Source organism: Nomascus leucogenys, chromosome 6 (assembly GCF_006542625.1).
Source record: "Nomascus leucogenys isolate Asia chromosome 6, Asia_NLE_v1, whole genome shotgun sequence".
Classification (NCBI taxonomy): Eukaryota; Metazoa; Chordata; class Mammalia; order Primates; family Hylobatidae; genus Nomascus; species Nomascus leucogenys.
Window position 1 is genome coordinate 69,797,789 of NC_044386.1, and position 15,706 is coordinate 69,813,494.

The 15,706-nt window shown below is 43.9% G+C and overlaps 1 protein-coding gene across 4 annotated transcripts in view; it reads right to left on the minus strand.

Annotated features, from left to right (window-relative positions):
• Positions 1–15,706, minus strand: part of OTUD7A (OTU deubiquitinase 7A) — a 385,873-nt gene that overhangs the window by 347,545 nt on the left and 22,622 nt on the right. The window contains exons 1-2 of one of the 4 annotated variants that reach the window (XM_030814378.1): positions 4,351–4,364; positions 846–951 (exon numbers count right to left, since the gene is read on the minus strand). The exons of 1 other annotated variant lie outside the window; for it this stretch is intronic. The gene's annotated coding sequence lies outside the window, so the exon portion shown is untranslated. Of the gene's footprint in view, positions 1–845; positions 3,104–4,350; positions 4,365–15,706 lie in introns of those variants that run through there. 2 more of the 4 variants (XM_030814377.1, XM_030814376.1) reach the window with 2 other exon arrangements.

Sequence of the window (15,706 nt, forward strand, 5' to 3'; positions counted from 1 at the left end):
CAACAGCTCCATATTACCCCCCTCATCCCTCGTCGCCCACAATTGTACTTTCTGTCTCTATGAATTTGACTACTCTAGGTACCTCATATAAGTGGAATCATTTAGTATCTGTTTTTTGTGACTGGCTTATTTCACTTAGCATAATGTCCTTGAGGTTCATGCATGTTGTAGCATATGTCAGAATTTCCTTTCTTTCAAAGGCTGAATAATATTCCATTGTATGAATATGCCAGATTTTGCTTATCCATTCATAGATTGAAGGACACTTGGGTTGCTCCCACCTTTTTGCTACTGCTGCTATAAACATGGATGTACAGATTTCTGTCCAAGTCTTCATGTTCAATTCTTTTGGATATATACCCAGAAGCGGGACTGCTGGATCCTATGGTAATTTTATGTTTAATATTTTAGGGAACCACCATTCCTATCAACAATGAGCAAGGGCTCCAACTTCCCCAATTCCTCACTAGCACTTATTTTCTGTTTTTATTTTTGATAGTGGCCATCCTAATGGGTGTGCAGTGATGTTCTTGATCCTTTTTAAAGGAGGATACAAGCCTATGCTCCTTTCCCAGAGAAAAAATGAAGAGGCTTTTATTTCCAAGATGATTTCCCAGCAGAGGGCTGAGCTCCACAACTGAGAATTGAGGCAGAGAAGGCCCAGGGATGGCAGTGGAGGCTCTTTCTCCTCAAAATGCCCAACTCAAGTGATTTCCCTATACATTTGCCCACGAGGTTTGGCCAATACACATTTGATGCAAGCATGTGTATAATTTCTGGTTATTAGAAACTAAATAGATTTCTTTATGCTCGAATGTAGAAGGTAAGAAGCAGAGAATATTTACCAAATAAATGATTTCCATTTAGAAAAATCTGTATCCAGGCTTGAGGGCTGCAGAAAGATTCTCACAAATGGCAATAGCCTTGCAGCAAGTGGTATTTCTTTGCTTCCTAGAACATCAAAATTGTAGGAAAATATCCATTATGACCACTGAAAGACCAATGCTTAGCAAATATGTATTTATGCAGTTTAACCAATAAAACATATTTGTCAACATAAAAGTGTTGTAGTTACTATTTATTGACACTCTTTTAGAACCAGACTAGATTTAAATATCTTAGAATTCCAGATATTAGCAGTTATCAAATTTCTCACTTCATCATTCTGAGTGAATAGATCATTACAAACAAGATTTTAAACTTTCTTGTAAGTGAATTTAGCTGAAAATGGTAGAAATCTGAGAATCCATCATAAACTTGGGAATACTGGACTCAGTTTTCACAGGCCATAGAGAAGATGGCCCTGGAGGCCCCTCTCTGCTTTTTGGGGGGTCCTCCCCTACTTATCTCTTTGCAGAGCCCACATTCTTCAGAGCCTTTCAAATGAAACAGGGAGGCCATGGATGGCCTTCAGTTTAGCTGCTGTAAAGCTTCCTATGATGTTTTTTCTGACTTTACATTAAGGACATCTGTCCTGAAAAGAGTAATATTCTTTAGCTTTTGCTTTGGGCAGAGTTGTAATTTGAATGGCCTCAGGTGCCCTAAAACCAGCCAAAAGTGCAAACAAGAGTCACAGGCATTTCCTTCCTCTGGGTTGAAACAAATCAAACAGATAAAAAATACATTCATAGCAACAAGGCTGGAGTTCACGGTGCAATTCTGCCAACTGCCTGGAACAGAACAAAGCAGAAAGGAACAGAACAGGAAGCTCCAGGGACCAGTGTTGCTGTTAAGAGAGATGGCAGGATGACCACCAACAGCTCTTTCCCCAGTCAGTCTTCCTCTTGCTGGTATATGGTTGTTTTTGTTTTTGTTTTTTTAATTGATCAATCATGTTTATTTAAAGTTTTCTTAACATTAGACATTTTTCATGGGAGTAAAAATATTAGTAAACATTTTATTTCTTCTCTCCTCCTATTCTAGCCACATAAGCCAGTTTAATGGATGGTACAGATTTCAGATGTAATTTGTAAAATATTCCAGGAACTGTCTCTTGCTGGATCTGGTGTCGCAAGGTGTTGATAGAGAAGTTCTATTATGTATGTATTCCTTAGGCCAATTGTCGAATCCAAGCACTACACATGACTCAAGACAATGCTTATGATGGTTGACAACTTAAGTGAAGCACGCAATAGATAAACACTGTGTCTGCTTCTATATCTGACCCAGGAAGTATGTAAAAGTGGTTATCTGCAGTGTATGAACACTAATTCAGGCAGCATCCTAAAAGGGTAATTGCAAATAGAACTGAGGTGCAGATGTGTGGATGAGTAAGAATCTTTCTGAATAATTAGATGCTGGCAAGACAAATGAAGTGAGATCACCGTGAAGAGTAAGTGTGAGTGAGCAACGATGGTGCAGGACACAAACTATTTTGGGGAGGGGTGTAACACCCCATCCCCTAGCCCAGGGCTAAACATCTTGCCACAAGCACCAGTGGAAAAAATTAAATACATATTACACAAGGTCTGCCAAGCCTGCTCATCTGCCAGGAAAAGATGACTGTCTCAGTCTATTGCTACAGATTTTGACACTCTCCCTTTAACTTATTTTGCTTTTACCTTGGATGAAAGTGAACAAGGTTCAAACGCAGAAAAAACATGGAGAAAAGCTAGGTTTACCAGATAAAACAGGATGTCCAATTCATCTTGAACTTCAGATGAACAACGAATATTTTAGTATAAACACATCCCATGTAATATTTGAGACAAGCATATGTTAAACCATTATTCATTATTCATCTGAAATTCAAATTTAACTAGGCATCCCGTATTATTATCACCTTACAGCTGGCAACTAAAAGGAGCACAAACTTGTTTGACCTTCCAAAAACCATCTTTCAGCTGAGCACCACAGAGAATGGTGAGGCCATGTGCAGCAAATCTCCACTGATTTTTCACCACAAATAATAAGTACAAGGCAGCCAGGGTTGGTCTTCATTGACAAGAAATGCAAGTATGCTGTTTTATTCCCTTTTAAAATTATATATTCCCCTTTGTTCTCCAAACTGCCCTATTTTTTGGACCTAAATATAGATATTTCATGTATGCACACACACATATACACACATACACATACATACAAACACACATACACATACATACCCACATACAAATAGATACCTATACACATGTACACACATATGTATACATACACACATACATATATCTGTATACACATACACATGCATGCATACACACATACACATATGTAAACATACACACACAGACACACACACGAGTTGAGTATCCCTTATCCAAAATGACAAAATGCTTGGGACAAGAGGTGTCTGGGATTTGGGAATATTTGCAGTATACTTACTAGATGAGGATCCCTAATCTGAAAATCTGAAATCCAAAATACCCCAATGAGCATTTCCTTTGAGCACCATGTCAGCACTCAAAAAGTTTTGGATTTTGGAACATTTCAGATTTCAGATCTTTGGATTAGGGGTGCTCAACCTGTATATACACAAGTTGAGGAGACTAACAATATTTAAAGCATATACCCTGTGATAACACCACTGAGAAACCAAAACCTTTTTCCTGAAACACAGCACTGTTTTATAATTCGCCTCTGATTCAAGACACGTTTTCAAGCAAACTCCAAAAGTGATGTTTGGTGGTAACATTTTAAAATGCTCTCTCTAATGCAGAATTGTGGTGCAGAAGTAGTCTTTCACAATTATCCCCAGGGCAGGCCATTTTAGAATCTAAAAAAAGCGTACTTGTATAACTTAATCACTTTTCAGTTCTTCTGAAGTACTCTCCTTTTTTACTCTCTTTGCACTTTTCATGAACTTATATCATTTTAGATTCAGAAGATCTAAACAAAATTTACAGTATGGAATTTAACTCAAAATTCCTTTCTCAGAAATCCTTGCTAAGGATAATATTTTCCCAACTAACTTTATGAGGCTCATTTTACCATGCCAAAGAGAGTACAGAAAGAGTACCAAGATGCCTCATGAAGACAGACACAACAAACCTCCACAAAACATTAGCCACTAGAATCTAGCAATATGTAAAAAGAATTATGTATCATGATCAAGTAGGCTTGATTCCAGGGATGCAAGGCTAGTTTGATATTTTTAAAAATCAAGCCATATAATCCACAATATTAACAGGCTAAATCTAAAAACCACCAGATCACATCAAATGTCTCAGAAAAAGCATTTGACAAGATCCAACATATGTGCATGATATAAAAACACTCAGCAAACTAGAAAAGAACTTTCTCAAACTGATCAAGGCCATCTATAAAAAACAGATAGCTATATCATAATGAATGCACAAAGACTGGATGCTTTTTCCTTAAGATCAGAAACCAGAAAAGAATGTCCATTCTCACCATTGCTATTCCACATAGTACTAGAAGCTCTAGCCCATGCAATAAGGCCTGAGGAGGAAATAAAACACATAATGATTCATAAAGAAGAAATAAAGCTATCACTGTTTACAGATAACATAGTCTACATAGAAAATCATAAGGAATCTACAGAAAATCTGCTAGTACTAAACAAATTCAGCAAGGTCACAAGATACAACACAAACATACAAAATAAATTGTGTTTCTATATACTAGCAATGCACATATGAAACAAATTAAAACAATATGATTCATGATCATTCAAAATAAAATGCTGGGCCGGGTGCAGTGGCTCACACCTGTAATCTCAGCACTTTGGGAGGCTGAGGTGGGCGGATCATGAGGTCAGGAGTTCGAGACCAGCTTGGCCAACATGGTGAAACCCCATCTCTACTAAAAATACAAAAAAAAAAAAAATTAGCCAGGTGTAGTGGTGTGCGCCTGTAATCCCAGCTACTCAGGAGGCTGAGGCAGGAGAATCGCTTGAACCCAGGAGGCAGAGGTTGCAGTGGGGCAAAATTGTGCCACTGCACTCCAGCCTGGGTGACAGAGCAAGACTCCATCTAAAAAAATAAAATAAAATACAATGTTTAGGTATAAACGGAACAAAACATGTATTGGACTTGTATATTGAAAATCACAAAGCAATGATGAAAGATATAGAAGCATAAATGAATGGAGAAACGTACCATATTCACAGATTAGATGATTCAACATAATAAAGATGTCAATTATTTCCAAAATCTTATCAAAATCCCAGCAAGGTGTTTTTGTAAATATGGACAAGCTTAATCTAAAATATTTATGGAAAGGCAAAGAAGTTGGAATAGCTAAAATAACTTTGAAAAAGAGGAATTAAATGAGACAAATCATTATACCTGATTTTAAGGCTTATTAAGTAACTATAGTAATCAAGACAGTGTGGTATTGGTGGAGGAACAGACACATAGATCAATGGAACAGAATTAAACAACAGAAATAGATCCATACAAGTACAGCCAACTGATACTTGACAAAGTAGAAGAAGTAATTCAATGGAAGAATCACCTTTTCAAAAATAGTGCTGGAGCAATTGGACATCCATAAGCAAAAAAGCGAACTTTGACCTAAATATCACGTCTTATAAAAAATAATCAAAAATGGATCACAGCTTTACATAAAATGCAAAACTACAAAAGTTTAAAAGAAACTGTAGGAGAATACCTTTTGTACCTAGCACTACACAAAAAGGTCTTAGATGTGACGCTAGTCACTTTTTTTAAAAGTACGTTAAAAGTAATAAATTGGACTTCAGCAACATTTAAAAACAAACAATAACAACTTTTGGTCTGCAAAAATTTATTTAGCAGAGGTTAGTCATCTCTACCTCAACCACCAGCACTGCCATCCCCCAGGGACCAAGCCAGAAACCATGGCCCCATCCTCCACATCACCCTCTACCTCTCCACATTCAATCCACCCAAACCCACAAAGACCAGGTCTCCAAGCCAGGCCTCTCTTCCCATCTGCACCCACTGGTCTAAGCTGCCACATCTCTCTCCAGGAAGCCTGCAGAACCACCACTCCCAACTGATCTCAGGCTACCCCCTACTAATAATCTTAAGGACACCCACCACTGCTCACTGATTTTGAGGATGCTACACTATTCCTAACTGATCTCAAGGACCCCCCACTACTCCTAAGTGATCTTGAGGGACCCCCATTATTCCTAAGTGATCTTGAGGGACCCCCATTACTCCTAAGTGATCTTGAGGGGCCCCCACTACTCCTAACTCATTTTGAGGGCCCCCTACTACTCCTAACTCATTTTGAGGGTCCTGCACTACTCCTAACTGATCTTGAACCCTACCTCCCTTATAATCCACTCAACAGTCAGAGAGATCTTTGCCAAATGCATGTTGGGTCATGACTGAGCCCTTTTCTTTTGAGATCCACAAATATCATAACAGATCTGATGGACTGGAGGACCCAGACAGATAGCTGGGTGGGGGTGGGGAGTTCATGACACTGGTGTGCTGCTCTCCCAGCCCCTGCTCCATGGCACTCCATGGGGACAGCTGGTGGGAGAACCAGCAGAGTGGCTGGCAAGGTGAGCCCTGGCCTCAGGGCCAGGTTCCTCTGGCTTGGAGCACCATTTGAAACACCACGCTGGGGAAAGGGGCACCCTTGTCCTGGCCAGCAGTGGCCCCAGGCTCCAGCGACTGGATTGCTTCCTACAGTGGGCAGGTGCTGGTCTCAATACTGGATGTCACCACTATGCAGTGACAAAGCCACAAGGCAGTGACTACTTTGGGGAACAGGACACATGTTCACATTCCCATTTCTTCTTCTGTTTGCTCGTCAGCAGGATGGTATCCATGGGGCCAGGTAAGCACCTTGAGGGACCTTGGACCAAATAAAAGAGTGGATTGGCTGTGACCAACAGGATGAGGGCTCACAACAATCTTACTTTAAACTCTAAAGGAAATGTAACCTAATTTGAGGCGGTGAAACAGTAGAGCCAGGCATATCCTGCCAAAGACACACCCCTTGCTGCAGCCTGTCCTGGCGTCCACCCAGCACCTGCACAGAAGCACGTGTGAGAGCCCTGCTCTCCTCTTCTATAAACTTCTATGGCTCCATATTCCAGGGACATCCCGGCTCCACTGAACCAAAAAGTGGGTTGAGAAACTAACTTGTGTGTGTGAGGGGATTCGGACAAGCTCTAAGGAGGGTGTCATTGCACCATGGTCAGGTATAAATAACAGCATTGGTCACCACGTGTAAAGCCTCTTGGGACTAAGTTGGGGTATAAACTCTTACATCAAGGCTGGGATTCTTAAAACAACATTAAACATCTTGTGATAACTTCCCTGGAAATACTGTGGGCACTCACTTACATAGATAAAAATATAAATGATATTTTGGAAGTTGTATTATTTACTTTAAAAAAAACTTTTTTTTTTGTTTATGTTATTTTGTCTTGCTAGCTCTTTAACTTGACCAGACTCTAACTACACAAAATAAAATCTCTTTTTAAAATAAAAATGACCTACAGTGACTGGTAATCCCCATTAAAATTTCAAGACACAGGCAACAGTTTCTGAAATAATTGTATAGACTATTATAAAATTGAAGCTTAGGCCAGGCATGGTGGCTCACACCTGTAATCCCAGCACCTTGGGAGGCCAAGGTGGGTGGATCACCTGAGGTCAGGAGTTCAAGACCAGCCTGGGCAACATGGTGAAACCCCATCTCTACTAAAAATACAAAAAAAAAAAAAATTAGCTGGGTATGGTGGCACGCGCCTGTAATCTCAGCTACTCAGGAGGCTGAGGCATGAGAATCATTTGAACCCGGGAGGTGGAGGTTGCATTGAGCCAAGATCGCACCATTACACTCCAGCCTGGGCAACAGAGCAAGACTCCATCTCAAAAATAAAAAAAAATAGGCCGGGCACAGTGGCTCACGCTTGTAATCCCAGCACTTTGGGAGGCCGAGGCGGGTGGATCACGAGGTCAGGAGATCGAGACCACGGTGAAACCCCGTCTCTACTAAAAAATACAAAAAATTAGCCGGGCGTGGTGGCGGGCGCCTGTAGTCCCAGCTACTCGGAGAGGCTGAGGCAGGAGAATGGCGTGAACCCGGGAGGCGGAGCTTGCAGTGAGCCGAGACTGCGCCACTGCACTCCAGCCTGGGCGACAAAGCGAGACTCTGTCTCAAAAAAAAAAAATAATAATAATAATAATAATAATAAAAATTAAAAATAAAATTGAAGCTTAAAGCTCACTCTCTAAATGATAGTAGTCTATTCTATTAGAATGATGAAAGGTAACATTACACTCTAGAGGTTATCAAGCACCCTTTAATGTTACATATAGCATGAAGTTAACTGGACTGTTTTTTGGTCATTTTTTTTCCCCTTTAATAGACATTGGTAGTTGTGGAAAATATGCTTTTAAGGTAAATGCTCAGGTTTCAGAAAATACCACACACGAACAGGAAATATTAAAATGGACAATAATGCCCAAATATTTCTCTTGAGGATTTAGATTTCACATTACTCGATCTAGTACATCCCATTATGAGAGTTTCCTAAAATAACTTTATAGAATTTGTTATCTACCACGGAAAAGAAATAGAATCTACTATCTACCACTATCCATCTACTACTGAGGATACAATCTACTATCTGCCACAGCAAAGGAATAACCAAAGCCACAGGCTTGTCACAGTACCACGCTGGGAGGGCTTCTGACAGACCACGACACCCTGCTGCTGAGGAATGCCGTCACCTGTGCAATATGGAGAACGGACAGTTGAATCTCCGCCAAGCAACAGAAAAGCCTGTGGTCTAGGTGGACCTATTAATCATCACTACAAAATAAAGCACCACCTCCAATATATCTGCTTGGTACAGAGAGGAGGGGGCTGTGGTGTGGCAGAATTGCCTGGGGTGTGTGGTCAGAAGACTCAGGCTAAGCTCCAGCCCCTTTTTCTTCGTCACAGAGTCCCTTGGCAAGGCACTCAACTTGGACTTCAACCCAGGACCAGAAGATACTGTTGGCCTCAGAGAGAGTGAGAGGTGATTCTGACAGAAGACAGAGCCTGGGTCAAACCATGAACTGCCTCAGAAATGAGGCTGCTGAATGGTGGATGTCCTCAGCGTCCAAGGCACGCTCTGAAACACAGCCTTGAGGATGCAGGACACAAGGAAGCCTTGAGAACACATGCAACAGGCGGAAAGTGACAATGTGGCGGCTCTACTCTGCCTCTGCCCCTCTACATAGTCACTTCCCTTACTACCCACCGAGTCAGTGTATCAGGGACAGGATGTGCTCCGTTGGTGGATGACACTGGCTGAGCATAGCAAGAAAAAGTTAACAAACACTGAACTAAAATGTCTTCATTTAAATACAGAATCTCTCTCTGTCAAGACCAGTACTCCTCTCTCAGATTTCTAAGAATAATTGCTTACTAAAATGCCACTGTATTCCTGCTTGACCCAAAATTAATCCAAAATATACTCCAGGGCCATCAGAAAACATGTACTCTACCTGGAAACCTTATTCTGGCTTCTACCTGCTGGAAAGAGTGTATCTTTGGAGAGATGGAATATGTCCTATGCTGAAGACCTGCATACCTGCCACCCAGCAATTCTACTCCTAGGTCCACCCAACAGAAATGCATCCAGATGTTTGGCAAAACATGCTTTAGAATGTCTCTCTTCCCATCTCCACCCATGTTCTAGAATGTAAGCCATACTGTTCATAATAGCCCAAACTGGCAACCACCTGCATGCCCATCAACAGTAAATGCTGTATATTTGCACTGCACTGAGAATTAATGAGCTACAACTACACATAAGGCCCTACATGAATCTCACACACATAATATTGAGTGACAGGAGCAAAATGGAAAACATGCATCCTGCATGGTCCCACATACATAAAGCACAACACAGGCAAATCTATGCTGTTAGAAGTGAGGGCAGTGGTGACCCCAGGGGGATATGAGGGGCTCCTGCAGTGTGGGTGTGTTCTGTGTCCTGATCTAGGTGTGGATTATGAGGTGAATTCAGTTATTTGGCTGCATTTATTGAGCTGCAAACTTCTGATGTGCCCTTTGTGCATGAGATTCTATTGCCATAAAAAGTGGTGCAGCCAAGGACTAAGGGAAAGAGAGGCTAGCAAGAGGGGGTGACTCTCATGCCCTGCTCCCAGGACTTGTTTTTTCCCATCAGTTAAGCCAGCAAGAGATCAGATTTTCACAGCCGGGAGTCAGGTTGAATCCCTCTGATGGCTGGTTTCAATGGAGACTTTATCTACTCCGGGGAATGGGGGCTGGGGGGGACAGAGAGGACACTGCACAGGCCAGTAATTAAGGTATGTTATTTAACGATATCACAAACGCACTCTGAATTCTGACAAGATTCGTGACTCTCCAAATTTACTGTGACTCACCTGTGATCTCCTCAAAACTGTGACAAAACCCTGACCTACTTAGGGCTGGGAAAGAGCCTGTAGATGACATCGCTGCCTCCCTATTTAAAGCATGTCTCTCATGACATAAGCCATAGTAGAACAGAAGAAAATCCCAAATCCACTGCTGGGCCTAGCATTCCAAAAGATGGGCTTACATTTGCTACCTGCTCCAAAAACCCCAAATGCCAGTGCAACATGCATCCTAATTAATGCTCTCGGTTCCAGGAAACCAAGGGCTGAGGGAATGGATGAGAAACTGCTGTGCACAAGCCTCCCAGAAGCACTGCTCCCTTCCTGCACAAATGCAGGCTCTCACCACTGCTATGCAGACCCTAGTCTCCATCCCACAGTGGAAATGAGAAGGAGGAGAGGCAGGCCTGGCTGCCCTTGTGCTCTGTCCTCACAGCGTATGTGAGGAGTCGGGAAGTCTATCCCACTGGATTGCTTTCCTGAGGTCCAAGGGGCAAAATTCCCTAGGAAGGTGGCCTAGACGCTGGGAACAGTTACCTCCCCAACTTCTGGGAGAATTTCTCTTAGAAGGTTTAGTCTTCCCAGTGACAAGACTTTTTTTTTTTTTTTCTGATCATAGCATTATAACTCAAGACAATTTTTAAAATATTTTTTTCTCAAAAAAAAAAAAAAAAAAAAAACCCAAAACCCAACCATCAAGCCTTAATACAGTCAGTTTATTGAAAGCATGTTCTGGCAGTGATCCTTATTTCTTTTGACAGTGATTTTTCCACACCTATGCTATTTTTCCAGCTCTTCCTTTAAAAATGTACCATTTTGAAATGACAATCTGTACAATTTCCATTTAACACAATTACAGCTGCCTTCTAGGCCCTGGCACAGAAGCAAGGCAATGTCCACAGCTTCTGCAAACATCTGTAACAACATCACAGATGAGCCCTTGCTTGGCAGAACCCCTGCTAAGCTGGGTGACAATAAACAAACTCTGGCTGTGTCACAGTCATTGTTTTTGGCCTGTTTTGTTTTTTGTTTCATTTTTTCTGCTACGCCCAACTCAAACTTAACAGGTTAAGGACTAGCAGGGCCACCTGCATCACATAATGATGTGAAGTCCAGGAGCACATGTCTGTTCCCTATGGGCAGGTTCCAAGCTCTGCACCAAAGCACTCTTTGATGGTCCCCGATACACTGGAGTCACGTTTACTCCTTGCTAAACCACATGGTTTACATTGTGAGGTTCACGGTTTACACGGTTCGCACTGTGAGGACCACCCAGCCAGGCAGGAGGGCCATGACCTCAGGGGAGCAGGGCCACGCCTTCAAGTTTTCCAATCAATCAGACCCCATTAATTCTCTCTGCAAAGCCCATCCAAAGTTCTAAGGACATATTCACTTCGACGGAAAATTTGAAAATCAGGGAGAAAGTGTGAACTTTAATCATCTTATCATTTAAAGACACTTTCCACCTTTGCTCTGTGCCTTTTGACCTCTAGCATCCCAGGCACCCACACTGAGGCAGCACAGGATATAACAGAGAGAATCAAGAATTGCACACTGCGCTGGGTGCGGTGGCTCATGCCTGTAATCCCAGCACTTTGGGAGGCTGAGGCGGGTGGATCATGAGGTCAGGGGTTCGAGACCAGCCTGACCAGCATGGGGAAACCCCGTTTCTACTAAAAATACAAAAATTAGCCAGGCACACACCTGTAATCCCAGCTACTCAGGAGACTGAGGCAGGAGAATCACTTGAACCCAGGAGGCCGAGGTTGCAGTAAGCCGAGATCGCACCACTGCACTCCAGCCTGGGTGACAGAGTGAGACTCCGTCTCATAAAATAAAATAAAATAAGAATTGTACACTGGTTCCATGAGACCCCTTCCTGATGACACTGGAGATGCCTTCTTGTCCCTGGCCTCCTAACAGCCTGCCGTGAAGGTACCTGCCTGTGTCTCCTGGTTCCTCATATACAACTCCCAGAACTCCTGATTCCATAGCCAGTAACACGTCCCTCAAAAGGTGGAGGTTCCTATACACAGTTCACCTTACTAAGCAGAAAACATCAATTACAAAAGCAAAGCCAACAGTCCCAACCTTCCATAAAGGAAAAGACCTGATGCCACACAGGTGGATGGGTCCCACAGGAGGCCAGGAGAGGCAATGCCCTGCCAGGAACAGTGCAAATCCTTTCTTCCTGTCACTCAGGGCCCTGCTTACTGACTCGGGGACCATTCCGAGGACTTGGTGTCCCCATCTGTGATCTGGAGACATGGCTACCACTGGCAGAGCTCCCATAAGAATTCATGTGGGACACAAGGAAGATCCTGCTACCCCCAGCAAACAGAAAGCCTCCTGTATGAGCTCTTCTCTCCTTCACAGTCCTAGGGGAGGCACCCTCCATGGTGGGCTCCTGAGAGAGCCCCAAAATAGGCTGCCTTCTTGCCATTCAAACCCCTTCTGGTTCCCATGTTACAGCTGGTTTAAAATAATAATTAAAAAGCAGGATTCTTCAGCACGCCAGCCATCCCTCCTCCCCAGGCACTGGGCATCCTCTCACCTGCACTAGGCGACATAAACCTGTTTCCCTGATGGCTCTGAACACACCTTGTTCCATGTCCTGTACCTCTCCATCTCAAGGGGAGGAGAACTGAAAAGGCTGCGGAGCCACACTCAGTGCAGATTCTGGCCCCTACTCCTGTCCTGATTCTGCCCCACGTTTCAGGTAGATGGGGCGCACACTCATGCACATCAGAAACCACGCGGGTAAGCCACAGGAGTAGCCAATATTTACGTGTACCCACCATCTCTCTCATCCTCTGTGAAGCTGGCCTCATGCCGGCTCCAACCACACGATGCACCCAGGGCCACAGAGGATCCGGCTCTGGGCAGGGGAATCATGCTCAGCACTTGGCCATGTTTTACAGATCCCCAGCCCCCAACCAGCATGTTGAGGCCCCCTCAGGAAGGGCTGGCCTGGGGACTCTGCGACCTCCCAGTGCTCTTCGTACTAGGCCCCTCCTAGTACCTCTGCAATGCCACCTTCCGCCCTGCACCCTCTACCCACTCTGGCAGACGTGCCAGGACCCAGTGGTATTCTAACCTGGCCTAAGCACCTGCCAGGGAGGGCCTGAGTAAGCATGGAGCACAAAGCGCTTGGAGTGCAACCACAGATAATCCACAGACCCATTGGGGGTTGGTGGCTCCCCCATGCAGGAGGAGGTCTGGGGACTCTACGGGACGCCATGCACAAGAGAGCCCACAGGCCTGGGGTCTGATAGGAGGCAGCTCTAAGGATGGCGGCCTTAGAGTGTGGGATGCCAGGGACTCAGCTGTTCCAGGGGCTGCTTCCACCTACTCCTTGCCCGCCCTTGGCTGGCTCTGCCCCTCTGCTGGACAGGCTCTCGGGCCTCAAGCCCCTGCAACTCCACAGCCCTGCTCTGCTCACCTTTGTCCTTCAGACTCTCTCTACCTCCTGTCTTCTGAGACTCTGCTCTTATTTCCAGTTATCTGATTTCTCCCATATTTCCCAATTCAGATCCCCAAGGAATCCCACTTTCAGATATGATCAACATGACTCTTTCCTGGTGGGCTGAGCACTTTCCACCAGTTGGGTAAGTTGGCCCACTGGCCAGTCTAGAGCCTGTGGCCCAAACTGTCTTTTTCTTTTTTGGGTAGAGGTTTGTGGAGGAAGGGTATGGGATTACATATAAACTCTTTGGGTATGTTGCCAAGGACTAAGTTAAGAAAGCTGGAAGGAGCACATATTGCAAAGATCAGAGTAAAATTGTGAAGGGAGCCCACTGAGAACCCTAAAGAACAGGAAAAAGGGGAGAACTCTGACAATGGAGTAAAAGTGGGTAGGAACTGGTATGGCTCACTCGTCTCCAATGATCTGCCAGGCTGCACTGGCAAGATTCATCTACTCAATCTGGAGCACCTCCGCAGCAAAGCCATGGCGCCCAGCCCCTGGTGAGCCCCCATCAATATCCAGTTCAACAACCACCGCACACTCAACACAGTGTCACATGGCCACTGAAACCTCGGTTTAAGAAGAATATTTATAACACAGAAAAGGCTCAAGAAATGATGTCCGTGACAAGAAAAACCAAACTAGATAAAACATTTTTTTGCATATATGATTTTTTACTTTTTTTGCATATATGATTATTTATGTCTTCTCCAACGAGTAGGTATTTTTCTAAAGAGTACTTGCTACTTTCACGAGTTTAGACAAAAAGTCTGTTGAAAGAATGAGCAGATGACACAATGCCAAGGGCAGCAAGATTTAGGATAGACTAAATTTAGAGACAGAGACAATGAAAAGCCAAGGGTCGCCTTGTTGTTCCCTACTAGGCAGGGCAGGGAAGGACCGTCCTCCTCCTCTCCCAGGCTATGCCAAGAGGGCAGGGCATCCTGCAGGCCTGGTGTAGCCTGGGCATCCTTGTGAGTGAATGGGCCTGCAAGGGGTTAGCACAGTATGTCAGGGCACACAGAGGGTGTGACGGGGCTGCAGAGGACCCTTTCCATAAACATGTGTCCCAGGTGTAAATACAGTTCATACATGCTGCACGCTCCTGAAACAATTCCACCCATTCCCAGCATGCAGGAGAGCAGTGCCTAGGGCCAGACCATTGTGCACACATGCCTGATCCTGAATTGGTGCCAAGTACACGATAGAAATGCAAAAAGGGTGTGATCATGGTCAAAGAGCAAGACAGGCACTCTCCTCCACTAAGGACTAGTGATGTTCCTTCCCTTTACTACTATGAGAAGGAGGCTATTTGTAAAGATCCCAGGTCACAGGGACTTGGTAATACATACCTTACTCCAGGGAAGCAGTAAAATGAACTCTGACTCCCACATCTACTGGAGTTGGTTACTGCAGGGCTCTGTGGGGGCACTGAAGGCATAAGGGTTTGCAACACAGGGAAGACCTTGCTTTGGAGATCTGAAGAGCTCTGATAATGTTGTGACCATGAAAATCACTATTACCACGGGTAAGATTCACAAAGCCATACGGACCTGTGTCTGAGTCCATTCTCGCACTGGTATAAAGAAATACCTGAGACTGGGTAACTTATGAAGAAAAGAGGTTTAATTGACTCAGGCTTAACAGGAAGCATGGCTGAGAGGACTCAGGAAATTTACAATCATGCCGAAAGACCAAGGATAAGCAAGCACGTCTTACCACATTGAAGCAGGAGAGAAAGCGAAGGGGGAAGGAAGTGCCACACATTTTTAAATGATCAGATCTTGTGAGAACCCACTCACTAACATGAGAACAGCAAGAGAGAAGTCTGCCCCCATGATCCAATCACCTCCCAGCAGCCCACACCTTCAACGTGTGCGGATTACAGTTCCCACATGAGATTTGGGAGGGGACACAGAGCCAAACCTTATCAACCTGC